Source organism: Rhinolophus sinicus, chromosome 5 (assembly GCF_057876585.1).
Source record: "Rhinolophus sinicus isolate RSI-liver-muscle chromosome 5, RSI-T2T, whole genome shotgun sequence".
NCBI classification, from domain to species: Eukaryota; Metazoa; Chordata; class Mammalia; order Chiroptera; family Rhinolophidae; genus Rhinolophus; species Rhinolophus sinicus.
In genome coordinates this window covers 86,422,568-86,450,546 of record NC_142505.1, presented here as the reverse complement: position 1 = coordinate 86,450,546, position 27,979 = coordinate 86,422,568, and the positions used below count along the sequence as shown (strand labels likewise).

The 27,979-nt window shown below is 41.9% G+C and overlaps 1 protein-coding gene and 1 pseudogene across 1 annotated transcript in view; both read right to left on the bottom strand.

The window, feature by feature from the left end:
* SH3RF2 (SH3 domain containing ring finger 2) overlaps window positions 1–27,979 on the bottom strand; it is a 113,034-nt gene that overhangs the window by 78,974 nt on the left and 6,081 nt on the right. The window lies entirely within an intron of this gene.
* LOC141567387 (U4 spliceosomal RNA) lies at window positions 15,168–15,298 on the bottom strand (annotated as a pseudogene).

Here is a 27,979-nt window from a genome sequence, read left to right as displayed (position 1 = left end):
ATTATGTCCCTTAGTGTCCACGTCAGGGTCAGGGATCCCGCCTGTGTGCTTTTATGAAGCTCTCTGGCACCTCCATCATGGTTATTTGTCAAATGCTGTTGAAGTGGCTTTTGATTGATCTGCTTCCTCTAGCAGATTGGAAACTTGGTGAGGGCACAAACTTTTATCCAGCTCACTACTGATCCTGGCGTCAAACAGAGTGTCCGGCCCAATGAATATTTTCAGAATGAATGAATCCATGAATGATGGTCTCCTAATCTTCAAATTCAGTAATCTCTGTTTCTCTCTACTGTCTCCTGTCAGGACCCCGAAGAGTCTACTTCCTCATAGCTTGGCTGAGGTCTTCCCAGGAACCTGCTGAGGCCCTTGCTAGCACGTGCAGCCGGCCAGACCACTCATTGTCAGTAGCAGCTGCTTACCTCCCCGGCCTCACCATGGCCCCTCTGGGCTCTGCAAAGTGTTGCAGCAGCAAGCTGAGAAACCTGTTTGGTGTGCTATGAAATGTGCTCATTACACACATGCCAAGACAAAGACACAGTCAGGAAGAAGGCTCCAGCCAGAAGCACCTGAAGCTTCAGCAAAGGTGGGGTGTTTAGGAATACTCTGGAAGCAGCGTGTCCTGTAATAATTGTAAGACAAAGCCTTATGAATCAGCATTCATTCCCTCATTTTCCCTCTGAGGAGGTAGAAAAGGATCAAGGCTGCTTCCATGGTGGGGACCTGCTGACCTTTTGGCACCACAGAATCTCTGACATACCTGAGGCATTTATTACAAACATCTAATCATCTTCTGTAAACACAGGCAGCTGCCACTTAAAACAGGCAGGAGAAGAGTCTGGCATATGTTAGTTACTTCCCTATTTTACCTGAGCCTGCCTAGTAATACAAACTTCAGGGTGTTCATCTTTGCTCTCGAGTATATATGAGAAAACTATAATCTGCCAATCATCAGAGGATCTGATTATGCCTCTAGAAGTAGTCAGCCCTATAGAACTTTGTGGGGTGATGGAAATGTGCTATTCTGTATTGTTGAATACAGCAACCACTAGCCCCAGCAGTTACTGAGCCCTTGCCATGTGAATAATGTGAATAAAGAATCAGATTTTAAATTTTATTAATTTTTAATTAATTTTAATTTGAAGTCAAATAGCCACATGGGGCTCGTGGCTACTATATTGGACAACACAGCTCTAGATCTAATTATCAATACAGAGGACTGAAGAACGTATTAAATGACACAACAGGGATGAAATAAGAACAATTCAGAAAATAAGAAACTAAGACAAATGCAATAGCATGGAAAAAAAGAAGAAGAAGTGAGTGAGTGAGTGTTAGTGTGTGAGAAACCTAGAGACTTAAGAGGTGTACTAACCAAATGCAATATGTGGAACTTGGTGGTTCTTGATTCAAACAAACCAATTATTAAAAAATTATGAGACAATTGGGGAAATTTGAACACTAATTGGATATTTGATGATATCAAGGAATTTTTAGATGTGATATTGTATTGAGGCTACGTTAGAAAAAAAGAGTCCTTATCTTTTAAAGGTACACATTGAGTTGTTTACAGATAAAAGAGGAAGACTTTAGCTTTTTCTAAATTTAACCTAGTAAGGGGAGAAAGTGAGTGGGAGGCAGATGAAATAAGATTATGTTGATAATTTTGGCAGCCAAGTGATTGGTACACAGTTGTTCATTATTATTATATTATCTATTTATTATATTTAGAAATTTTCATAATAAATAGTTTTAAAAAATCATCAGAGGAATGCCAATGATGGTGAGAGATGGGCAAACAGGCATTTTCCTTCTTAAATGTTGGGAGCTTAAAATTTCATATTGGGAAGGCAGTTTAGGCACTTTGATCAAGAGTTAAACTATGTCTTCCTTTTGATTCAGGAATCCTGGTTCTAGGAATTTTTCCTACACATATATGAAAAAATCTATGTAAAAGATTATGAAGTGCAGGGTTGTTTATAATGGTGAAGAATTAGAAATAGCCCAAATGTCCCTTGGTCATGGATTGGTTAGATAAGCGATGGTATGCAACTCCTATGGAATGCTAAGCAGATTTAAAAAGAATGAGATAGATCAGTGTGGACTGCCACCAGAAAGATGTCCATAATATAGTCTTAGGTTAAAAAGAAAGTAAATTGCAAAAAGATATGTGTGGTATGACCCAATAAGAAACTACACATAGGTATATGAGTATTTACATATACTGGTGTATAAGCACAGAGCTAATTGTTAAAGCCTGAAAAAAGCATATACCAAGTTGACCTGGGGAGGGGAGGAACTTACAACTCCCCTCAAATGAGTCAGAGTTGCTGTGTCATTCATGGCTGTTGATTAGCTATAGACTCTTATCATCTGTTCCATTAATAATTAACAGGCAACCTGGCCACTATGGTCTGAATGTTGTGTGTCCCCCAAATTCATATGTTGAAATCCTAATCCCAAAGATGAGGGTATTAGGAGGTGAGGCCTTAGTCAGGTGCTTAGGTCATGAGGGTGGAGCCCTCCTAAATGGGATTAGTGTTTTTATGAAAAAGACCCCCCCCACCCCCCGCCCCGAGCTCCCTAGCCCCTTCTGCCCTGTGAGGACACAGTGGGAAGTCACCAGCTATGAACCAGGAAGGGGCTCTCACCAGAATGTGAGTGACCATGCTGGTGCCTTAATCTTGGACTTCTAGTCTCCAAACTGTGAGAAATAAGTTTCTGTTGTTTATAAGCCACCCAGTCTATGGTATTTTGTTACTATAATAGCCCAAATGGACGAAAACACTGGCCCTTCCTCCCAGAAGAAAATACATATTTTTACGACGGAGGAGTTTCATTCAGCATGAACTGGTGATCCCTACTTCCAAAGCGGAGAGGCGTTTAGAAAGTCCATTTCTATCACAATATTTGCTGCCAGTTACTGAACAACACCATGTGTCAAGCATTATGCTAAGAGGTCTATGTCTTTCACTCCTGGGCTCTGGGGTCAAACTCAGATTCTCCCACTTGCTATTTGTGACCTTGGACTAGTTACTTCAGCTCAGTTTCCTCATATAGAAAATGGAAGGAAGAATAGTACCTATCTCGTGGGTATGAAAAGTCAATGAGATAATGCATATGAAGTGCCTGGCACATATAATTGCTCAATAAATGTCCACTCTCATTATTTTCTCACTTCAACATTCCAACAACCCTATGAGGTAAATACGATTATGCATCCACTTGGCAGATGAGAAAACTGAGTCTTACAAACAGTGGTGTGCTGGCACCAGCTCACATGGGTTTATGAGAGCTGATTGCTAAATTTTCACAAATTCTTTTTGAGCGGGCCGGCCATCATATTGGTAGTTTGAAATTAGTTGTGATGGCAGTATTTACACCATGGGAATCAGCAAACTACATTCCCCCCGGAGAGCTGTTGGTCAAACATTTACCAGCACACTGATGCTTAAAGTAGTTAAGTAGCTTATAGAAGGCTGGTAGTGGCAGAGCTCAGATTTGAAACTTGCTTGGCTCAACTCCAAAGGTCTTAATGTTTGCATCTACCTAGGCTGAGTTCCATTGAAAGTTAGAACTCTTGTCTCCTAAACAAAGCCAGTAGGATAATGCTTTTCAACATCACATCATGTCCCCAGAGAAGTGGTTCTCAAATTTTAGGGTCCATCAGATTTCCCTGGGTGGCTTGTTGAAACATAGATTTCTGAGCCCCACCCCAGAATTTCTTATTCGTGTTTTGGGTGGGATTCAGTAATTTGCATTTCTAAATAGTTCCCAGTGATGCTCGTGCTGCTGGTCTCGGGATCATACTTTGGGAACCATTGTTCTAGTGCAAAATCTGAAGCTTTTTGCTGTACGTCTTGCCATAATCTTACGAGGGCCATGGCTTTGCCAATTCTTCTCTCATTTAAAGATGGCAGGATTTAGACACTAGTTCTAGGCCCCGAGTTTTCTACAGGGGACCATTTTGGTAAGGTATTTGTGCTCCCAGCAGTCTGAACACACGAAAACAGGAACTAAATCTTGGTGCCTCTCTCCAGTTGGCCCCCACTTAGCTCTGGCCAGTATCCCAGGAGACCGAGCCGCTCCCTATACACAGAGGGAGGAAAAAAAAAAATCAAAAAAAAAAAAAAAAAAAATCAAAGTAATCAAAGTCTATCTTTAAAACCTGGCAGAAAGCTGCCCTATAATTATACTAAGTGAACTAGTTACATCTTCTCTTGTATTGATGTAGGATTATTAAGAGATTGCTCACACAGTCCTGTGGAATTCAATTAATGAATTTAGAGATATCTGTTTTAAACCACCCCTCTCTTCTAACCACCTCCTGCCTCCTAAATAGTATAGATAACAAAACCATAAAGGAAAATGGAGTAAACCCTGAATTAAGGCTCCCCATCAGAACAGAATTGTTACAACTTTCCCTGACACTTTTCTAACTTCAGTATCGAATTTTTTGGTAAACTCTTAGATGGGGGTGAAAGCAAGAGGGCGTGGATGGACATACAAACACTCTCCTGTGGACATCACTTCAAAAGAATTAGAGAAGTTAGGATGGGCATTTGGCTATCCCAAGTTTGCACAGATTTCATTTATTCTCCCTGCAACAGTGTTTTACAACTAGCCAATGGTGTATAGAAGGAAATAGACCAGGACAATGGACCATGGCAGGCCACTTTTAGAATTTGGGGTTTGGGAGATAGAACAGGCACTCTTGGCTTAAAATGAGCTTATACCATTTAGACTTGCTTTGATTGAGGAACTCAAGGAATATGATTTTTGCAGACCGTTAGAATCTCAGTTTCTTGAGAGCAGGAGCTAAATCGTATTATTCTTTGTAGCCCTATATTCCTGAGCACATAATTAGAGTTCAATGAACTCAACAAATGCTTGAGAATGACAGAATGTTACTGTGGAAAGAACAAGGGCTGTAGAATCAAGAGCGATTTGCATTTAAATCTCAAGTATATCTCCTACTACCTGTGTGACCTTAAGTGAGTCATTTAGCCTCTTTGACACTCAATTTTCTGATCTGTAAAATGGGGGCCGATCAGTCAACAAAATTTACTGACTGCCTGTGTGTGCTGACACTGCTCTAGATACTGGGGCTACGTCAGTGGACAAGGTGGTCAAAAATTCTGTCCTCAAGGTGTATGTAATATTAGAGTCTATCTGAGGCTGCCTCTCAGGCAGCCATAGAGGGATAACGGTCAGAGCACTTGGCGTATCCTGCCTCTACCACTAACTAACTGTGACATCTCAACAAGTGAATGGCAATAGGACCAGCCATTCACTTGTTGAGATGTCACAGACTTCCAGCACACATCCATGCTTGCCATCAGGTACACATGGAAAGGGTGTTTCTTAGGGCAGATGAATTACACGAAGAGGCACTCCTGCCACAGAGCTGATGTGGGCCCATTTCAGGGCTTGGTAAGTAGAGGCTGGATTCAGCCTCTGGTGTACCTCCGTGGCTGGGTATCTTGTAAAAGTACATGTAAAGTCTCTACAACAGTGCCTGGCATACAATAAGTACTCAATCAATGCTAGCTTTTATTACTGTAGGTGTGTGATGAGAATTTAATGCAAACAAAGCCCCAACAGTATACAGTTGGTGTTCAATACAGTCAGCTCCCTTCCTCTTAGTCTGTGGAAAAACAGTAAACATACACATCAGTACAAAGTATAGGTGATGGGAAACCATTAGCTACCCTATCTTTTCTTTTGTTATAGTATGTGCAGGAGGTAGCTTAGCCTAAGGAAAAGAGCCCTGGGCTAGCAATCAAGACTTGGGTCTGGCCCCAGCTTACACATTGCTTGCCTCTAATTGCTCAGGTGACCTCGACCAAGCCTCAGTTTTCTCATCTGTCAATGAGATGATGGTATGGGCTGGTCTAGATCACATGCTGGTACTATGATATGAATGCATTTCGCTGTCACGAGTTTAGCTGTCAAGTCGATGGCTTAGGCATGTGAGATTCTGTTTTATGTTTCAGGTTTGCTTAAGCTAACTGGTGACAGTGGCTATATTATTCTTGTCAATTTGGTCTAAGATTCTATTGACATCAGATATCCTCTTAGTCAGTGACTAATATCTTCCATGTCTCATTGATTTTTCCAGTTAGAACAAAACTATTCAAAATCCCAGTCGGGTACCTGAGTGAGGCATTCTTTCTTTCAGCTTGGGGATTGAAACTACTGCAAGGTGATTTCTAAGTAGTTGGTGATTTTAGCCTGTAGGCAAGTGCATTTCAGAAAATCCCTTTTTGTCTTCCCTTCTTAAGTCCATTAGTCTGTAAAATAACTAGTAAAACTCACCATTTATTGAGTGTTTACTGTGAGTCAGGAACTGAGCTAACCCTGAATTTAAATGCAATATCTCATTCAATCCTTACAACCAACCTATGAGGCAGGTATTACTGTTATTTTAAAGGTGAAGAAATTTGAAGCCCAGAGAAGAGAAGTAACCTGCCTAAGGTCACACAGCTAAGTAAGTGGTGGAAGTTGGAGGATAAAGTCTGGCCTCCTTTGTCTGCAGTATCCTGTATTTATTACTAATCCCTTTCTATGGAGCATTATGTGAGCGACTTCTCTGTTGTAGCTGTTTAATGTTCCTGGTCAATTAATGTTCCACAAATATTGACTCAAAAGCCACCACGTGCAAAGGAAGCGTCTTTATTGGTGTGTACGTGACCTGTCACTATCTTGTATGCTATTCACTGCTGACTGAACTTTTCAGAAGTCGCACCACTCATTTCTTACTGAGTGCCTACTATAAGTTACATTAATTGGTCAGTTACTACTATGTCCGAATACAGTATCTCATCTAAGCCTCACAACAGTCCAGGAGGTAGGTCCTCTTCTTATTCCCACCTTCAGATAAGAGATGTGAGCTACAGAGCAGGGATTTGTCTACAGCCCCACAGCTTGCAAATGGCAGGACCAGCTATGAGACTACAATATCTTCTGTTTTCTATGACTCTCCACTGAGGGTCCAGTGCTTGGCATAAAGTCTGAAATCGATACAAGTTTACTGCTTGGTTAGATCCCGGCAGGGTTGACTGTGAACCATAGTATCAATGGTTTTACTCATCTCTCCCTCTGGGCAGGTGGGAACCAGCTGGGGCTTTGTCAGCTGGGACTAGCCAACCTGCCTGCCCTGAAAGGGTGCAAGAGGGATCCAATTTCTAAACCCTTCCCTGTCCCCCACACTGCTATGAGTCATCTTACGTCTGCTTAAAGAGGCTTCCCATGGCGCCTACAGCTGCCCCTTTCAGGCATTAAGAGGGGAGTCAGCGGTGTGCCATGGTCAGCCATTCTTCCTAGAGCATGCATTGGAAAATGCTAATTTCTGAGGACTGAAATGGAGCAGCACTTTCAGAGCCATCTTGTTAAAGTGGTTCTTGGGAAACTGAGCTCCAGTGTCACTTGGGAAGGAACGAGTGTCCAGGAATAGAACGGGACATTGCAAATGAGCCGTGAAAAACAAGCCCAGGCCCTGGCCCAGCTGCCTGGGCCCAGATGCTCTCTTGCAGAATAGGTGTAGGACGCTGCCTGGATGAGCTGGGCATCTCCAAGGTCCTGGGTACAGATTGGCTACGGTTTAGCTCTAGGTTGTGACAAACTCAGGTGGGCCAGAGAAAGGTTCAGAAGGATGAGACTCATCTATGGTCTCCCTGGCTTCAGTTCAAGATGCTGTTTTTCTAATTGGCTGCTTCCTGCGGAGACTAAGCCAATATATTGCAAACCTACAGGTTTCCTTATTGATTGCCAAGAATTTTAGGAACAAATTTGCATTTGTTTGGAAACTGTTCTCTCTCATTTCTCCATTCTCTCTTTTATTCTCCTTTTCTCTCTCCTCTTCTGCTCTCTTAAAATACAGCATAGTAGTTATAAACTTGGACTACAGAATCTAATAGAAATGAGTACGAATTCTGGTTTTACTTTTATACTACATGAACTTGAGAAATGTACCTAATTTTCTGAATCCTAGTTTTCTCTTTTGTAAAATGAGGATAACAGGAACACCTATCACACAGGGTTTGGAAAAGACTAAGTGATAAAATGCATGTAAAGATAATTGGCACAGTACATTGCACACAATACATGGTTAATTAATGTTATATATATTATACATAGATATATTGTCCTCCTCTTTTCATTTTTCTTTTCTTTTCCTTCCTTTCCCTATCCACCTGTGGCAAATAGATTCTAAGGTGACTCCCATGATCCTCCATCAGGAACAAAGGTGTTCATGCCTTCATATGATCCCCTCCCCTTGAGGGCAGGCAGGACCTGTGACTTGTTTCTAATCAACAGAACGTGGCAAAGGTTATGCGATGTCAGTACTGTGAGTACTTTACATTATGTAAGACTCTGTCCTGCTAGAGATTCTCTCTCTTGCTGGCTTTGCAGAAATAAGTCTCCATGTTAGGAGGTCCATGTGACAAGGAACCAAGGGCACTCTCTAGGAGCTGGAGGTGGCCGTCAGAAAACAGCCACTGAGAAGCCTGGGCCCTCAATCTTACAGCCACAAAGAAATAAATTCTGATAACAACCTCGGTGACCCTGGAAGTGGAGCCTTCCTCAGTCGAACCTCCAGATGAGAACCCAGCCCTGGCTTACCCCGTGACTGCAGAGGATCCAGCTGGTTGTGAGTGGATTGCTGATCGATTGAGACTGTGAGATAATAAGTGTGTGTTGTTTTATGCCTCCAAATTTGTGGGAATTTGTTACACAGCATAGCAAACAAATACACTTCTTCCCCGATTATTCTTTTCTCCTTGTCATTGCTTCACAGTTTTATTAATTGCCTCATGTATGTCTTAAGTAGAAAATGCAGTAGAACCCATCCAATTATGCCTGGCTGAAATATTTAGAAGACAGTTTTGCCTTAAAGTCAAAAACAAAAACAAACAAACCAACAAAAAAACCAAAGAACAAATTGAGCTGGATTGAATGGGCTCAAGTATTCTTGGAGAAAGACTTAGGAAAGCTGGGTTACTTTTATGGCACAATAAAAGCAGCATCTCTTTGCTCCTGTATGGTCAATAGAGATTTCAGCAACTTCTCATAATTCTTAAAAGAATGAATCTATTTTTTGGACATTTCAGCAACTACTACATATATAGCTAATAATTTGAAAGACTCAAAAAACTTATTTTGGAGAGAAGGTCAATTGTTTTCAGATCCATTGTCTTTCTTGGCTGGTGTGGAAGATAATGTTGAAAATGCCCAGCTCCTAAATGGTCACATCTTTCTTAGACCTCTTCAGCAGTCTCCCCGCTGTCCCCAAGATAAAGTGCCGACTCCTTAACACGGCTTAAAGGCCACTGTCAACTTCTTCAGCTTCAGTGCTCCTCTTTCTTCCCCTGATGTTCCAAGTTCTCTCTTGTTTCAGAACCTTTGCACATGCTGTTCCTCTATGAACCTTCTTTGTCATTGCATGTTTACACGTCTGTCTCATTCCATCAGACCGTGAGTTCCTCAAGGGCAGGTTCATACTCTGGTTTCCCCTGTATCTTGCATGCCTAGCTGTGTGCCTTCCATTGTGAATAACGCAGCAAACAGGACAAAGTCTTGCCCCCATGGATCTCAAATGAGGATTAGCGGAATGTACGCTGCCAGTCCCCAGCTCCATGTTGGCCCCAATCACCCTCAAAATCCCTCTACCAAATAGGCCAAGTGACTTGCCATAATGCCAAATCATTAGGGGTAATTTATGTAGCCTGTGTATCTCCTGGAAGGGTGCAAAGGATGTAGGAGCACTGCAGAGCAGATGCCTACCTCTGTGGTGATGAGGCCCAGAAGATACTTGGGCTTCCTGTGACATTCACCCCTCGAGGCAGTGCTCAGCTGGGGAAGGACTTCAAATCCAGTCCGTTGCCCCTCTTATGACCTTAGGCAATCAGCAGTGGTTGCCATGTGAATGGCACCCTGGAGCCTGATCTACAGGGAGCAGGTCAATATTGTGGTTGGGTGTGGTGGTGGCGGTGTTGGTGTTGGTGGTGGTGGTGGTGGTGGTGGTGGTGGTGGCCCACATCCTTCTAATGCCTTTGCTTCTGCACTTACAACCTTAGGAGGCAACAAACCAATTTGTCCTGAAGAGTAGAAATGGAGCCTTTGCTATTCTGATGGGATGCTGGAATATTCCCTGTCCTCTCCACCTACTATAATTAAGAGTGTGACATTTCTTTTTCCTTTCCTTCCTCTCTCTCTCTGTCTCTCTGTCTCTGTCTCTGTCTCTGTCTCTGTCTCTCTCTCTGTCTCTCTCTCTCTCTCTCTCTCTCTGTCTCTCCTTCCCACCCTCCCTCCCTTTCGCCCTTCTTCTCTCTTTCTTTTGGTATTACTAGGTTTATTTATTTTCCAGATGAACTGACACAAGAGAAGTTAAATAACATGCTCAAGGTCATCAGGTAATTAGTAGAGTAAGGATTTGAACAAAGTCTATCTGGTTCTTTGGAGAGAGAGAGATCTGGGTTCACTTCCCAGCTTTCCCACGTCTACCTGGGTGGTCTTGGTCCTGTCTCCTCCTCTTTAAAAGAGGGTTGATAATGACACCAACCTCATACAGTTGTTGTGGGACTAAATGAGATAGCCATATACAAGGCTCAGAACTTGGTGAATGCTCAAAATTGTTAGCCATTATCATTATTATTCCTTCTTGACTATTCCAAGGCTCATGCTCATCTTATGCCGTGATACTGAGTATTGATCTTAGTTTGGCCATTGCAGAAGTGATAGCCTTGTTTGTCAACACTCTGCTGGGGCCAGCGAGGACCACACAATTTTCTTCTTCAGCACCCACCGTAACACCTGGCACATGGCTGGTCACAGTACTCATCCTTACTAGTCCTTGTGGACTGACCAACAGAATAATTGAACTTCATTCTCACCTTGGCCTGGATGCTTTATAATTCTGCTTGGACTCTCCCATCCTAGAAAACAGCACTGTGCTGAGGAATAAACATAGGCTTTGGAGCCATTTGTCAGCAAGGAGGCTTTGGAGAAATCACCTACTTTTTCTAAGTTCCAGTTTTCACATCAGTCAAAGCGGGAATAATCCCCACCTTATACAGTCACTGTGAAGGTGAAATGACACAGGTGAGGAGCCCTGCATGTGTTGGTCCCTTCTCCTCTTCCCTCAATCAGCTGCTATAACTAGAACAGTCACTTTCCAAAGCCTGGATTCAGAGGGAAGGGGAGAGGCAGATTATTGTTTATTGGCTTGTTGTTTCATTTACTTACAAACCAACAAAGCCTGCTCATCAGCTTTGATGGGTAGGAAAAGTTTCCAAGCCCAAGGGCTCAATTTGTAGATGCAACAAATATGGCTTCTTGTAGAGTTCTCAAGTTCAGACACAACTAGGCAGGTAATATTCATAGGTTGTTTTGGATTGGATTTCCAAGTTCTTTCAAGAGAAAGTGGAGCCTGGTCAAGGAGAACTAGCCCAAAGCAAAGGAAACTTTGAGGCTAGAAATTGTTTAAGTTTGGAAGTCCTTGGGACTTCCCAGGTTCCCAGTAATATTCTTTATGACTCAAAAATGAGTCCAAGTTTCATAAAGAGATTGCTTTTGTCTCCCTCCTTTTCAAATGCTCTGAGAATAATGTGCAGATCAAGATGTATCTATAAGTGTGTCAGTAAAATAACGTGTTCATGAATTATCAGAATGTCTTCTGACATACATCAAGCCTATATAGTTCACTTCCCTTTTCAAAAAAATTCTCCAAACTCAGAATTCATGTAATTTCTGGAGGGCTCGGAAAACTGAAAGAATATTTTTCTTATACTGACTGTCTTTTCAGTTTATTTACGAGGATAGGATGGGGCCCCATTAATACCCAATAGGAAGGAAAGCAGATACAGCCTAGTAGTCAAGAGTACTGGCTTGGGTTCAGATGATGACAAATACCAGCTCCCACCCTTACTGGCAGTGGGAATCTGGGCAAGCAAGCTACTCAATGTTCCTGAGTCTCAGTTTCCAGTATTTAAAATGGGATGCTGATGGTATACCTGCCAAAGGTTTTTTTGTGTGTGAGGATTAAATAAGTTGATGCATGTAAAGTCAATGCGAGCAAGGGCTTGGTCACGAGTAGCCATTATTATTATTAGGCAGTGTGAGTAGGTTTCTTTGGCACCTGAATCTCTTCTTTCTTGGTAAAGTAGAGAACTTTCAGATGAAAGCGATAGGGAGGGAATAATGCAGAATTCTGGGAGAATGTGCTCATCATATGCAATGCTCCCACATGACCTGGATCATACAGAATTCCGGGAAGCACACACCCATGTGAGAGTGTATACTGACTACCCCTCCCAATTTACCTGGTATTCTTTGCCAAGTCATGACTTGGATTCCCTCTTTACTCTAATCTGCTTTGCCTTCTTACCTCAGTAGCTGCTATATACACCAGGTAGAGAATCAGGAGGTGCTGAAATCTGCCCTCTATCCCTTTTCCATCTCCATTCAGTGACACAGGGGAACCTGGAGTCGACCTGCTCCAATACGCCCGCAGTGGGCATTTTTTGTTTCTCCCTCCCTTCCTTATCTCCCACTTCCCACCAGCTCCCCTTTTTGAATTCCCATTGCACTGTCAGCCCTACACTGCCAGCTTGATGATGACATTGAAAGCCTTGAGGGTTTTTTTTCTCTATTTTTTACATAACTAGGTCTTTTCTTTTAGTAAAATTCTAAATTCAAGGTGCTTCCAGCTTCTTCATAACCTTCATGGGGTCTTGCTCCCACGGTGATTTTTTTTTTTTCCTCACTGTAAATTTTTAATAAATACTCAATGGCTTGATTTATCTGCTTGGTAGCAGCATGTACATATTTATGCACCCTTGGTCATGAACCCTTGTTATCAAGGACATTTTAGCCTGGGTGGGTTATCTGGCTGGACCTGAGAAGCAAATTCAGGTACCTGTATGTTGCTCTTAACAGTTCTTTAAAATATGTGTAATTAAAAAGTAAAACAAAGAAAAATATCTTCTCTATTAAAAAATCTAGACACTATAGAATGTAAAAAGAAAATATAACCCCATTTTTTGCTCTCTCCTCTATTGCACTTCCTGGTCAAGACAATCTCTGTCTGTAGTTTGATGTTTATGCTTCCAGATTTGTACTATCCAATATGGTGGCCCCCAGCCACACATAGCTTCTGAGCACTTAGAATGTTGCAATTCAAGTTTTAATGTGCTGTACATGAAAAATACACACTGGATTTCAAAGACTTAGTATGAAAAAAGAAAGTAAATTATCCTGCTAATATTTTTTATATTGATTACATGTTAAAACGATAACATTTAGATATATTGGATTAAATGAATATATTAAAAATGAATTTCATCTTTCTCTTTATATAATGTGGTTACTAAAATTTTTTAATTACATATGTGGCTCACACTATATTTCTCTTGGAAAAAATGTTCTAAATTTTTTCCCATGCATATACAAACTCATAGACATGCACAAACATGTATCTAAACACAATTTTTAACAAACATATGTATATGGCACATGTAGATATGTTCTGCAGCTCATTTTTCTCATTTTGTTTTGAGGTAATTGCCTAAACAAGAACCTTAAGCAGTATTCGGCCATTACTAAGATTTTTGTTCCAGTATCATTGTTCCAATGGGCAGTTTTTCACCTAAAGAGTAAAAGCTAAAGAGTTCTTATTCCTTTGAAAGGTCTTTGGCTCCCTATTTATAAAGTACTTATAGTTGTTTCATGAGTATCCATCTTATCATTTCTTCCTTTCCATCCACAAAATTTGGATTGTTCTGAGTACCAGAACTATGTCCCATCTTTCTCCTGTGTTCCCACCAGCATTTGGTACAGTGCTGGATATAGAATGTGTGTTTTAATTCTTGTGTCTAGAAACCTTCCAGAGGGTTCTCAATAGAAAAGAGAGTTTTTATTTAAATCACTCCCATTGGTCTGAAAATAATGAAAACAAAAACAAGAGCTAACAGTTATTGAGCATTTGCAATGTGTCAAGCATTGTTAAAACTCATTACACACATTGTCTTCTTTTATTTTTGCAACCCCATGATATGGGTGTTATTGATTCCACTTTACAGTTGAGGGAATTGAGTCTCCAAAATAGACCTCAAAATTGTCACTTCTCTCTGTCTCCACTGCCACCATCATCTCTCTTTGCCATCCTCTCCTATTAGGTCTCCCCATTTCCAGTTTGCCCTCACCCAAACCTTCTCACCAAGGCAGCCAGATGGGTCCTTAGAAAATGCACTGGATCAGACTGTTCCCATTTAAAACTTTTTAATGGCTTCCCATTGTCCTCAAAAGCTGATTGGGTCCGTGCCTCCCTCACCTACCCCTGTGACTCATCTCCTGTTCTTTACAAGGCCCAATGTCCAAGCCTCCAACCCTTCATTCTCCCCTCTTCAGGACGTTCGCACAAACTGCCCCCTTTGCCTCAGTACTCTTGCCCAACTCTTCCGTTGGCTCATCCTGACTTATGCTTCCCTTCCTCGGGAAGTATCTTTTCTGAGCTCTCATTTTAATTATGTCTTCCTCCTCAAATATTGTCCAAAATACCCCTCCTCAAGAACAGGCCAGAGCTTTCAGGCCTTTTTCTTCTTATTTCCAATCACACCTTAAAATGATCTATTTCTTTGTGTGTTTCACTATTTAACATTTCTCTGATGAGACTGCATACTCCGTAAGAGTTTTCTCCACTGTAGCCTCTTCAGGCCTAATAGTCTGCCTGGCATATAGTGGCCTATAAATAAATATTTGTTGAAAGGATGGATGATGCTTAGAGAAGGGAATGTAAACACTGATGATCTTAGTTCTTTTCCACTTTGAAGACCCCACAACACCGAGCCTAATGCTCTCTGTGCAAAAGGCAATGTTTGTTGAATGAATACAACTGAACTTCCACTTTGTTTTTCTTCTCTTAGTTTAACAGAAGAATGCCATCACCCTGGTCCAAAATGGTGATGGCTCTAGGTAGCAAAATGATGATTGCTCAGAACAGTTCACGATGATTTGTAACACAGAGGTCAATTGACCACTGCTCTAGGGCTAATATGTAATATAGCCCCAGGTAAACACGTGAACTCACATCACTCTTCACTGGATGGCTATTCATTTATCTACTGAATCAGACATAGCCTGAGGGTAAACACCACTGAAACACAACAGTGCCCTTTCTAGGAGGATTGAAAAATTGCAATTGGTTCAAATGGGGTTTTTCTGGTTTTTGCTTTTTTTCAATTAGCAATAATCGCGCCTTGGATAAACCTCATTGGCTACGATATTGCCACTGTGCAAAGCTAGTTTTTGCTTTTTGAACAGCCTTGTCAGAAATCACAAAAGGCTCAAAAATGAGTTTGCCACTTCATTTAATTATTCTCAGAACATAAAAGAAAAGATCTTGCTACTGGAGCATTTTTAGTGAGAACAAAGTAGAGCCCTGAGGTGGATCAGTGAAGGATCCACAGTCAAAATTGACAAGGGCAAGTCTCTCTAACATGCTCACCTCTCCATTTTTGCTGTAAATAGAACTTAACTACAACCACAGTTTGGGGACTTTCTAGTGATAAGGAGATGCAACAATAAAAAACCAAAACAATTAAGGGGAACTTGAAGGAATCAAAGAGCTGGGGGTAAAGGATCGGGGTGTAGAAGGTCACAGGATGTCATTGAATCCAACCCCTTGTCTTCAGGGAAGTGAAGCAGGTACAAGCGATGATAGGAGAGGTTTTGGTGTTTAATCAGCCTGATAGGAAGCTGTTTTTCATTACATTAAAACACGTGGTTTTGTGCCATTGTTTAAATTTATTGTGCTCCCTTTGTTTTCGACGCCGTTATGAAACCTTCCCATGTAAAGTTTTTGGTTGCTCACTTAGCTGATCTGAATCCCTTTATTCTTTGGAACTCTTTCATATTGGGACAAAGGAAAGGTTTACGTCACTTGCAACTAACTCTATAAAGTCATTCATTTATCTATCCATCCATGCATCCATAATTTATTTTGTGCAAGCTATAAAAAAAGGGGTGGCAGGATATCATAGAGTCATTGTCCTCAAGGGAATGAACCCAGAAGAAGAAACAGACAAGAAATCCACGTCAATAGAGAGAGATAAGTGTTAGGATGGGGGAAGCATAGAGTCCCGAGGGGTCCTGACTTAGAAAGCCTCTTTTCTTCCTCTTCTTCTTGCCTCATTATTTTTCTTTGAAAGTATTTTCTGAGTTTCAGTCTGGTGGTAGGTGGGTGGGGCATAGGCAAAACCATGCATGTGTAACACATATGAAGGCAGGGCAAAGTAAGTGCCAGGTGAATCTTGCGACAGAAACTGAAGAGGCAGACAGAATCTCAGATGGAAACTAACAGAAGATTTTCTAAAGAGGCAGTGTTTGAACAGGACCTGGAGAAGTCTGAGCAGGATTTTTATAGACTGATTTGTGGGGTGGTAAAGAGGTTGGTTAGAAAGTCGGAGGGTTCAGAGAAATAATAAGGGATTGGGAAGTTCTTTGAATTTTGGTTCCAATTTGATTTCAATTTTAATTTTTTATGCCATGCATGAAAAGTTAAAAATCCCCCAAATGTACCCATGATTTAAATGCATTCTTACTGAGACATTTGTCTGCACAGATCTCTTCTTTTGTGAACCACCTCTCCTTTACTCCCTAGTAATTCTGCTCAGTCTTGGTGGTGCAGGTGAGCTGACCCTGCCCTGCCCTCTGGCTTCAGGGGTGGCCATGTGACCTATTTCTGAGCAATGAGACTGCTCCTTCTGTCCCAGCCATAGTCACTGCACAGAGATGCACACAGGACCTAAGATAAGCTAATTGGAGTTTCCTTGGCAGAATTATCAGGAAGACACTCTCAATTTTTCTAAGATTAAGAGCTTCACGAATGATATAGGTTTGATTTCCAGTGTCATTCTCCTAGAAAGAAACTTCCTGAGAATGAAGAACATGGCAACAGGCTGAGATGAGAGACAGAAAGATATAGAATTCAGATGACCGTGAACTTGTAGATCTTGCCATGCCTAAGATCTACCCTTCAGATTTCCATGAAACTACCAATGCTTTGGTCACCTTCTTCCCCCTACCCTTTTTTTTTTTTTTTTTTTTTTTTGGCTTAAGTTAGTTTGACAAGGTACAGAGTACCACTGAAAACGTCCTCACACAGAGTTGATAAACTGTGTTGACCCAGGAGGGATTTCCTTGGATAAACTTGTCTAATCAGTATTAATAAAAATTGACACTTCAGGTTAACATCTAGCTTGGCCAACTTTTCTTTTTTGCTGAACTGACGGCCTCAATCAGCAACTTCAGTTAAAATGATAAAACCACTGTGGCCGAGTAGATATCCAGACTTCTATTTTTTTTTAGATCAAAACTACAAAATTCTTTTAACCACTATTCACCAGGATTGTTTCCTGTATTTTAGATATTGAGTCTTTTCATTCTTTGGAATCCTGAAATAGTTTCCTATCTGCTCCTAGAATTCTGTGAGTGTTAGTTCATCCATATCTGAAATGTTATCTGTCCCCTTGGCTCTCTCCCATCCCCCAGGCCAGAAAGAGGCAGTGGTAGTCTGGAAAAGAGTCAAAGAATGTGCTTTCTTGAAAAATGAGAAAATTCTAATGAGTCAATATGTCCTTAGTTCCACTACCAAATTAGGCAGATTGTCAAAATGTGACAATTAAAGGTGACTGCTTCAGGATTTTTCCCCCACTATAAACTCTCTTGAACTGACATAAAGCAAAAAAAAAGGAGAAGAAAAGAGAGAGAGATGATGAATGGAGGAATGCAGTAGCTTCTGAAAAATTCTATCTTCAAAAATGGTATCAGTTTGCCCTCTTCATTTTATCTCCACGGGCAACTTTGCAAGAGCCAAGGCTGGGTGATGCTCACTGCAAGAGTATGTGTTAGCAAAGGTGATCTCTGCATCTGTATAAAAATTTCCATCAGTTGCTTGCTGCTATCAAATATCACACTATCTGTGAAAGCTCTTTCACAGATTGCATTTTAACTTATTGTCCTGTTTTCTGATGAAACAGAATTGTATTTGCCATCTGCCATGTCTACTGGGTTCTTTTTGATCCTACTTTTGACCCTACTAATGTATCTTTAAGTGCCAATAACAATTTTATAGCCTCTTAATAGTCTTCCTAGGTAAGAATCTCATTTTCTATTTCAGTAGACTTCCATTGGTAAAAATGCCAGGTTTCCATTTATCAGAAGTATTATGTCCCTTTTTCCCCCTACAAAAAGAAATTAGACAGCCATAAAAGTTAAACACAAGTGAGGTAGGTCAGCGTGTCTATCTTTAAACAAAAGTTCAGGGAACAAATATTTTAGACATCAGGAAACTAGGGGGATATAAGACTTTAATTTTATCTTAGTTTTGTTATTACTACACACAAAGGAATCAGGATTTGAAATCAGGCTTTATAATTATTATTTTTTCCCTGGACAAGTGAATTTTATTTCAAACTTTATTAAAATGCAGTTCATTTATAAATTCAACACTATAAAAGTAAAGCATGGTTGTTTTAGAAAATTTATAAACTAAACATTTTTACTATAATTTTAAGAGGTATTCTTTCTTGCAAGTGTTAAAATTTTAGAGTTATGAAATTGCACTTTTTGCTTTTGGCAAACAACCATAGAAAGTGAAATCTTGCGTGTTATTTGATAAATAGCACTGCATGTAGTTGGAGCTAAAATTTAAGGTGGAAATATAATTGTTTTAAGCATTTGTATGTCTAGAGTGTTTCATGTTGTAGTTCAGGCCTTTTAGTTAAAGCTTCTGGATTCAGGCCAACAGGTGTTTACTAAGGGCGAGGCACTGAACTAGATGGTGTTGAAAGAGACTTTCCTTTTTCTCTGGGGTTCTGAAGCTGGAAAGATGCAAATCTAGCTGTCAGTTGCCATGTTTCTTATAGTACATATTTGTAATTCGAATGTGCTGCATCTGAACGCCCTATGTTTCTACCCCTTTCCATCTGAACTCATCTACTTGATGAATTTTGGTTGCAGAAATTGCCTCAGTATTAAGAAATCGAAAACGCCAGCTTTATCAGTCAGCACTGCTTTCAGCCGGGTATCGAGGCTGCGAGTATGTCAGCGATAGGAATCTGACTTAAACTTCAAACTGGGAGTTAGTGACACAAAGGGAGGACCAGGGAGGACACGTCTCCACCTCTGTGGGAAGGTGATGGAGGCTGACGCAAGGTTGACCTCCACGTGCAGCAAAGGGCGTGGGGCCCAGGGCGGCCTCAGTGTGCAGTGCCAGCAGGGTCAGCCCTGGAAGTCAGCACATGGCCATTCGGGGCATTGTTCCTGGCAGGGTGGTCTCAAATCAGGCTTTGCAATCCTCTCAGAAATTCTGGGAGCTGCCTAATATCCCTTTTTTTTTTTTTTTTAAATTAATCTTTCTTCTTCTTCAATCTTTTGTTTTGTTTTGTTTTGTGGTGGATTCTTTTTTGTTTTTGCAGTGGATTCTATTGTATGCGACTAAGAACTCTGGGGCATGCACCGTCTTCCATCCACATTCTGGAGAATGTCATTTGCAATTGGAGAGTATGACACCAATATATAGAAATAAGTGGAGTTAAGATAGAGAAGAGTGATCTGACAGGGCAATCTGGGTCCTGAGAGTTCCTGAGACCAGCTCCAGCTTAGAATTTGTCATTCCGTGAGCTAACAAATTTCCACTTTCGTTTGAGCTAGCTTGAGGTGGGTTTCTGTCACTTGTAGCTAAAAGAGTTCTTGGCAAACACAGATGGAAGCAAATTACTATTATGTATCAGGAATCTCCGTCAGATTTACCCCTTGTGACCCGGTAATCACTTTTCTATTCTTTGAAAAGAATTTAAAACGTTAAAACCAAAACCAAAACAGTGGGTGGAATTGAGCAAGCGGTTGCATAAGAAAGTGCGAATGGATAACTACAGGCGTGAAGCTGGGGCCACTTGCTGCCAAGTCCATGTTCAAATTTTTCATACCTTTTGCTTTACGTTTGAAAGGTTTTCTTCCACTGCCACCTTAGTTTTATTCTATGCCTCTCTGTGCAGCCTGTTCCTTATCCTTCCCCCCGAGTCTTTTGAGGTGTGAGATTCCAGAATACAAAGGAATTAGGGAGTCATTTGGTCCCTGCATATGTGGTTGGTACGATGTAATTCTGGAGTGACAAGGTTTAAACAGGTAACACAACTTCACTGAAATATATCTTAATAATGCCATGTTAATAAATAAAAAAAGGTATGTGCTATGTCTCCTCTGGGCGTGAGGGAGGCAGAGCCGCTGAGCGTCAAGATGAACCCAGGTAACGTGATGTGGGCTTGGAGTGAGTCTGCACGGGTAACTTTGGGCAAGCTGTTTGGTACTCCTGAGCCTCAGTTGCCTCATCTGTAAACCAGACTTGCCCTGTGGATTAAATAAGCTCTGCGGGTAAAATATTTAGCACAGGCCCATGCAGACTCTAAGGGCTCAAACATGTTAGCTATTTTTCTGAAAACCTTTAAACTTATATATTTTTTTCCTTACAAACATAAGTGTAATACTTCTGTACCACTTGCATATTCTATATGAAGAGCACACGTTTTAAAATTGAGGTGCTGGAATCCTAAGACTCAGAGATGCTGGGACTTCTCCTATAACCATAGTAATTGCTAACGTGTATTCAACACTCAGATACATTTCACGTCATACGGCTGGTTCTCAGCTTAGACAGGATTAGAAGCTGACTTTCCTGAATTTCAGGCTCTATTTTCCTCTACCGTCAATGGACCATTTTGCCTATCCAGATGACAGGATTCCAAAAGAAACGGAGCGTACATAGTTCATTTTGACTCTGTTTACATTTCAGGAAAAGCAGACAGTTCTGGATCAGAGCTGCTCATTATGTCCTGATAACATATCTCCCCAAGTATTCCTCCCTCGCACACTTGCTTCCTCCCTCAGCTTTCCTCGCTTTCCTCCTCCTTCCTTCGTGGTTTTTGTTGCCCCGTCTAGATTTCACATGTGCCTTTTCTGCCTTTCTCCTTCCCCACCTTCCTCTTTTCTCTGACTCCGTTTCCCCCTCTCTCGTCTCCCTCTCTAGTCACTTACTCACTTCTACTATTTAAACCCTTACGTTTCTGACCAAGTGGCACCCAGTTAAGACATAGCGCATCGTTAGCATGGAGTTGGATTGGCTGCGGGTGACATCACACTCCGGAAGTTTACTGACAACATTAGAATGGTGGTGTTGGTGCCAGCAGGCATTGACCGGCAATGGCAGATGGTGCAGGGCTCTGTGGGGCCCCAAGGGAACACTGGATTTGTCTTGGTCACCCTGACTGATGTGGTGAAGAGCCCAGTCTTTAGATGCAGGCAGACCTGGTTCAAATCCTACCTCTGCCACCCCTTGGCAGTTTCTTCATCTATAAAGGAGGATAAGATCTTGGCCTTTCAAAGGCTGTTGGGAGAATTCAAGGACAGCACGGTTGTTTTACCGCGTGTCTGGCACACGATGTGCGCTACGTGATGGTAGTTGTTACTCACATGTTTATTAACAAGTACGTCTACCTCCTCTCTGGCTCCTCTCTATCCTGGTCCCTCCCTCGTTGCCCAAGCAATCAGGACACACACTCCGTGTGATGAAGTTCATTTGATTCTTTAGTCCTTGGGACAGTCAGGAATGGAGAAGTTAGGAAACCCAGGAAATGCCTCGACCACCACGTTTTGTGGTTGTGAAAAAAAATCCTAGTGTTTCAAAAACTTCAGAAAACAGAAAACAAAACAATAAAAGACAGGTTTAATTGCAAATTCTTTTCCTTTCTAATACAAAAGGAAGTAAAAGGAGGAGATGGGAAATGTTCTTTTTGTTAAAATGCAGGCTCCTGCACCCTGGATCCTCTTTATAACCTCCCAAGAGGAAGAGAACACTGCCATCCCCTTTCATTCTTCAGTCATCCTAGTCTGCCTTCCTTCAAGCATGGAACCAATCTGCTCTGTGTTCCCTCATCCATGGGAATTCACCACTCCAAGGAGAAATTTGAGATCCAGAAGATTACCTCTCTGACTTTTCCAGAGAGCTAGGAAGGGAAGTTTTCTCTTCGGCTCCACTCCCCTGCTTCCTCATTTCTCTGCCATTTCTGTTTATTAAGTAAAAGTCCCAAACCAGATCTATTGCAGTCTTGCCTTTCTCATACCCAGGCAGCTTGTTACTATCACAGCCGAACACCCCTCTTGAACACAGCTCTGCAGAATTCTATTCCTGTTCCATGCCCACTGAAGCTGCTGCATTGCCTTGGCAACCAATTAAAAGACTTCTATGTGTGTGGCGATATCATCCTTAATTCTGTAAAACCAGGGCAACCTGCTTGGAGGGCTGCTGCGGCATGCCAGCCAGGCAGTGTTCTCCATTCTGGTTTGACTTCTTTTTTTCACCTTCCAATTACCTCTGAATCCCCTGCAAGCACCTACATGCCGTTCTTAACACACCTGGCCTTCAGTCAAGAAACACCCTTGTCAACAGGACAGGGGCTGGAAGGGATCCCGGGCACAAAATGGCTGGTATGTCTCCTTTCCTCTAGCCTCAGGGAAGACACCAGGAGCTCCTCAGGCATGCAGCTCCTAAATCTAACTGCAGTTTCTTGCAATATAGTGAACATTATGCATTCAATAATTAAATATTTATTGAGTGCTGGTTGCATTTCAGGTGCTGTGCCCGGTACAGAGGAGACAAGACATCTCCTTAACGTCATGGAGCTTATGCGTACTGTGGAGGCCAGAGGGTAGCCCTGGGGACTCTGGGAACCTGAGGTGGAACCATGCCTCCGGCTTGGGATTTGGGACAGAGGGCTGACTTCCTGAAAGAGTGAAGGTTCCACTGAGACCTGAAGATGGGTTGCCGTAAGCCCCGTGGGCCAGTACCAATTAGATACACAGTTTCCTTCTTGCCTTTTCTAGCACTGGCCGTTTGGCTGACACCCTCTGCTGGGGTGGTTTGCTTCAGGCACCCTGAGAGTATTTGGTGTATGTGCCTTATTTCTCCTGTCTCCAGGCTAACGTTTTCCTGTTAGCCTTTCAGGGAAGGGTAACAGCAAATAATCCAAGTTCTCTCAACTCTTCTTGGGGCTTTTCATGCTGTGCAAGGGAAGGGCGACTGAAATGCACATTTGCCACAACTAGCAGCATCGAGACCATGATACCAGGACGCACTGCCCAACGTACACGCCTCTCAGTGTATTCTGAGCTCTGCTCTGCTCAGCGTCAATGGGTTTCTGTGACTGCCTGCATGATCAGGACTCAGACCATCTGCATTTTTAGAAAGTGCAGCCTCAATAACTACTACTACCCAGCACAAATACAGGAATGTTCAATTTTGATATATAACCACTTTTCCTACTTTCTTTTCTTATATTAACGTCTATTGAGTACCAACCTCTTATGAGTAAAGTAGAGAAAACAGCAGCACCTATCTCAGTGGGTTATAGAAAGAGTTAAGTGAGATTCTGTAGGTAAACATGCTTTACCGAGTACCGGACACATAGTAAGTCCTTTGTTTATGGTTTAGGAAATGCATCAAAAGTAGTAGTTTACATGGCTGTCTCCCATAGACCATGAGCTCTTTTAGGGCAAGGAGCATGTATTACTTACTTTTGTTCTTCATTGGAACCCAGCAAAGGGCCTTCCACATAAAAGTTATCCTGTACATGTCTGTTGAATGAATGAGACATCAAAAAGAGTAACGGTGCCTCACATTTATTGTCACTGAGTTTCCTATGTGTCACGTTCTGTGCTAAGAACTTTGCAAGAATTATCTTGGTTTATCCTCCAAGGAGGCCACGATCACTATGACCCCCACGTCTCCATCACAGTAAAATAGCAGTCCTACTGCAGGATGGTGGTAGTATTTTAAAAGATTAACCTACCTGGGTGAGTGCAAGCAGTGAATCTTTACTAGGAGCTTGCTTTGTCCAGACCCTGTGCTAAGCGTGTTACAAGTGTCACCTCATTAGATCCTCCCAATAACCCCATGGGGTGAGGTTACTATTTCTATTTTATAGCAATGATGCTCAGAGGCCCTAAGGAACTTGCCCAGAAGCACATAGTGAGGACACGTGAATGGGGGTAATGGGCGGTTAGTGTTCAATGGGTACAGAGTGCCAGTTAGAGGACGACGAAAATGTTTTGCAGGTGGCTAGTGGTGATGATTCCACAGCAGTGTGAATATACTTAATGCCACTGAACTGTATACATAAAAATGGCTAAAATGGCCAACTTGATGTTATGTATATTCTATAAATATGTGAGGTAGGCTTGGCAGCACGAGAGGTACAGGGGACATGTTCCTCCCTGAAATGCTGCCTCCCCTTCACAGAGGAGGCCAGGTCCACTTAGCTCGTAACTCACTGGCAAATTCTTTTAGAGCCTCTGCCTACCTGTCACTGGTATCCCTGTGACCAAGCGTCAGTTAACTCAAGATAAAGTTTTTCCCCCAAGGTCAAAGGAGCACATGAAATCTATGGTGTCTGACCCAGGAGCTCAGCCATATATGGAGTGGCATTCCCTATCTTCTCAGGGTTAGCTAAGTGGTTTTGAACCCGGCCCACTGTTTTCAGGAGAGTACTATTTGTCACTCAAAAAGGCATTTAATCAGGTAATTCACATCTAGAACATTTCAGTTACCACATCACTTGAAGCCTAGTATAACGTGCTGCTCATTCCTTCCATAGCTCTGTAGTGGTTTGACTCATGAAGAATTCATTGCTGCATCATGAGGAGTTAGTCTGTGATTCCAGGAGGTGGACTGGAGACATGACTCTGTTCGTTTATTTATTCATCCATTCCAAACATATTCTGAGGTCCCCAATATGGGTCAAGTTGTAGGCTGCGTGCTCCGAGCACACAGTATTGAGAGAAAAGCCAAACTGCCTGTTCTCCTTGTGCTTGGAAAACAGAGAAAGGAGAGAGCTCTGAGGTGCACTCAGCTACTATTTGAGTGCTGGAGTCTGACCCCGTGGGCATCCCTGGTGTGAGTTTTCAAGACAGAGCCTGGCACAGAGCGGGCACTTTGGAACAGTCTGTTGACGGCATGGCTTCTTTGCTGGAGCTCGGGAACGGTGTGATCCTGGGGCCGACACAGACCCAAGATGCAGGAAGCTGCTCGTGTCCCGGGGACTTGTCTTCCCTTGCCTGTGTTCTACCACTTACTTTGGAATTGCTGCCTGGTGTTCCTGCGAGCTAGGGTGATCAGGAAACCTGACCATTTCAACGGGAATGAATGACTGTCTGCCAGGAAGGCGGAGACTGCTCCACAGTTACCCAGTAAGCTCAGCCATCCGCTTGGAGCAGAGACACCTTGCTTGGCTGCACTGAATCCATCTGGTAGATACAGACCATGGGCCACGTGATGACATGTAACCAGTTTGACCATGGAGAGACTTTATTACAAAGAGTAATTTATTACAAAGAGTAACCACTTCCTGGTTTTGAAGCAGGTATCCAGTCACCCAGACTCCCATCTGTTTCCTTTTCCCTCTCCTCCAACTTCCATTGTATTCGATATCCGATCCTGCCTTTCTAGCACCCACATGCCCAGAGTACACCCCGCCTTTTCATCTGACCATGTCCTTCCTGACTACTAAAACACCTATGCGTTCAAGGAAGTTTTTTTTTTAATTGGCCAGACTTCATTCCCTCAAACTGAGCCACCTTACTGCCTGACATTTTCATAAACTATCATTTCTTTAGTCTAAGACTTCTTTGTCTTAATCAACTTTATTGAGTTGTAATTTACATACAAACACTCACTTTTTTTAAATGTACAGTTTGATGAATTTAGGGAAACCTATGTACGATCACATAAAACATTTGCATTACACCCAAATCAATTTTGTTCATAGTTTTGCCATTTCTAGATTTTATATAACTGGAATCAGACAGTATGTACTCTTTAGTAAGACACTCCTTTTTTCATATCTTAATGTTTCTAAAATTGGATGTATCTTACAGTGAATATCTAACACTGTAGTGTCTTTTTTCTCTTAAGAGTTATAACTAAATAATACATCTTATAATGGATAATATCTTTAAGTCAGGGATACATACCCTGTATATGGTATATCATTAGACAGTAAACACTGGGAAAGTGACAATCTTCATGTTGCTCTGTAGATTTCTATAGTGCCGATAGCTAGACACTACTGAATGGAGATAAGTAAATATTGCAGAAGGTGGTGATAAGGGGTTTCAAACAGTTTTCCAAAAATATCTTCTAATGGCAAGAACTTGCCTAAAACTCTTCTTGGAATGAGTCACACTAGTCTGTAACTACAATAGGGGGGTCTCTTTGGGGGCTCAGTTACCTGTGCATTAGTATGAGACAGCATTTCCCAAAATTTGTTTCATGGACAATTCATATTACTCAAGGTGCTAATAAAAGGGGAGTGGGTGCTACTGTCACAAAAATTTGGGAAACATTTCTTATTATAATCGACCACTTAGAGATGAACAATTCATTAGCATGCTAAAAGTTCTGAAAAGTCCTGCAGAAAAATAAAAGTTTAGATGTTTTAATTTCAGGGATGTTTAACCTTGGAGCTTTCTGGAACATGCATTAATAGCTTACAAAATACACTTAGTGAAAGACTGGTCTAACATATAAGCATGAGTTTCAAAATGAGAAAGAAAGGGAGAAGATGAAGAAATCCAAGGGAGCTGTATTTGAGCTGGTCCCAGCTAAGCCCAAAGCTATGTCATGGCATCTGGAATGGGATGCATGAGGCTGCTCTTCTCTAGAGAAAGGTTGAACAAGCACTTCCCCATGTTCCATAATCTCTTTGTAGTATGAAGGGACATGTGGCAGGCAACCATTCCTAGGAGGAAATGAAAACAGCACAAAAATATGCATTGCCTACTCCGTTAGGTGACATGCCCCCCAGAGCATGCGGCGGATAACTGAGGTTGAGTAAGGAGACCCTCCTGCCCCACCCATGTGCCCAGGACATCCCATGGAGGATGAGCTGTTGTGTCTGTCCACTGTTTGGCCAGACACCTTTAACTGATGAGAAAGCTGAAGCAGGTAATAGGATGGCTCACTAAAACAGAGAGGAGCCCATGTGCAGGGATAACCCTGATCACTTGGACGATGGCAAGGCCCTTCTCAGAAATAGCACTGACATCAATAAACACAGAGATGAAGGCAATCAGAGTGGACCAGGTGAAAATCAGGCAGAGACTGAAAGAAATGTACAAGAGCTCCCTTTCATTTAAAAAATAGTATTTTAAACACCGTCGTACAAGCTAATGACTTTTTTCTCTTGGTACATATTCCTGTGAATTTTAACACATATATAGATTCATTAACTGCCTCCACAATGGAGACACAGAACGCTTCTATCACCCCATAAATCTCCCTCAAGCTATCCCTTTAGAGTCACAGCCTCTCCCAACGCATAACCCTTGGCAAACCACTGGAAACCACCATTTTGCATCACTATAGTTTTGTCTTTTCAAGAACTCTCTTTCCTCTTGCTATCCCCTTCGCTTACTTTTCAGTGGTGGTCTCTGCATGTGTATGTGTGGATGCAAAGAACTCCAAATCCAATGCCAGCGGACTTTCTCCTCTAATGTTGTTATTTGCTATTGCTAACATTTATGAGCATCCATTATGTACCAGGCACAGTACTAAGCTTTTTATATACATTGTCTCATTTTAATTTTATAATAGCCTCATGATAATGTACACCATTGTTGTCTCCATTATGCAAATATGGAAACTGAAGGTCAGAGAGGTTAAGTGAATTGCCAAAGGCTTCACAGCTAACGAATAATTGAATCCCAACACAGAAACTCAGCTCAGTTTGACTGCAATCCTTAAACAGTACAGCAGTCAACAAAATGGAGGGAACTGTAACGAGCAAGAAAGTATAGGTGAGGGAACAGAGCCAATCTGGGGCCATGTGGTTTTTTAAACACGTTTGCAAATGTGTGTGAAACTGGAGAACCA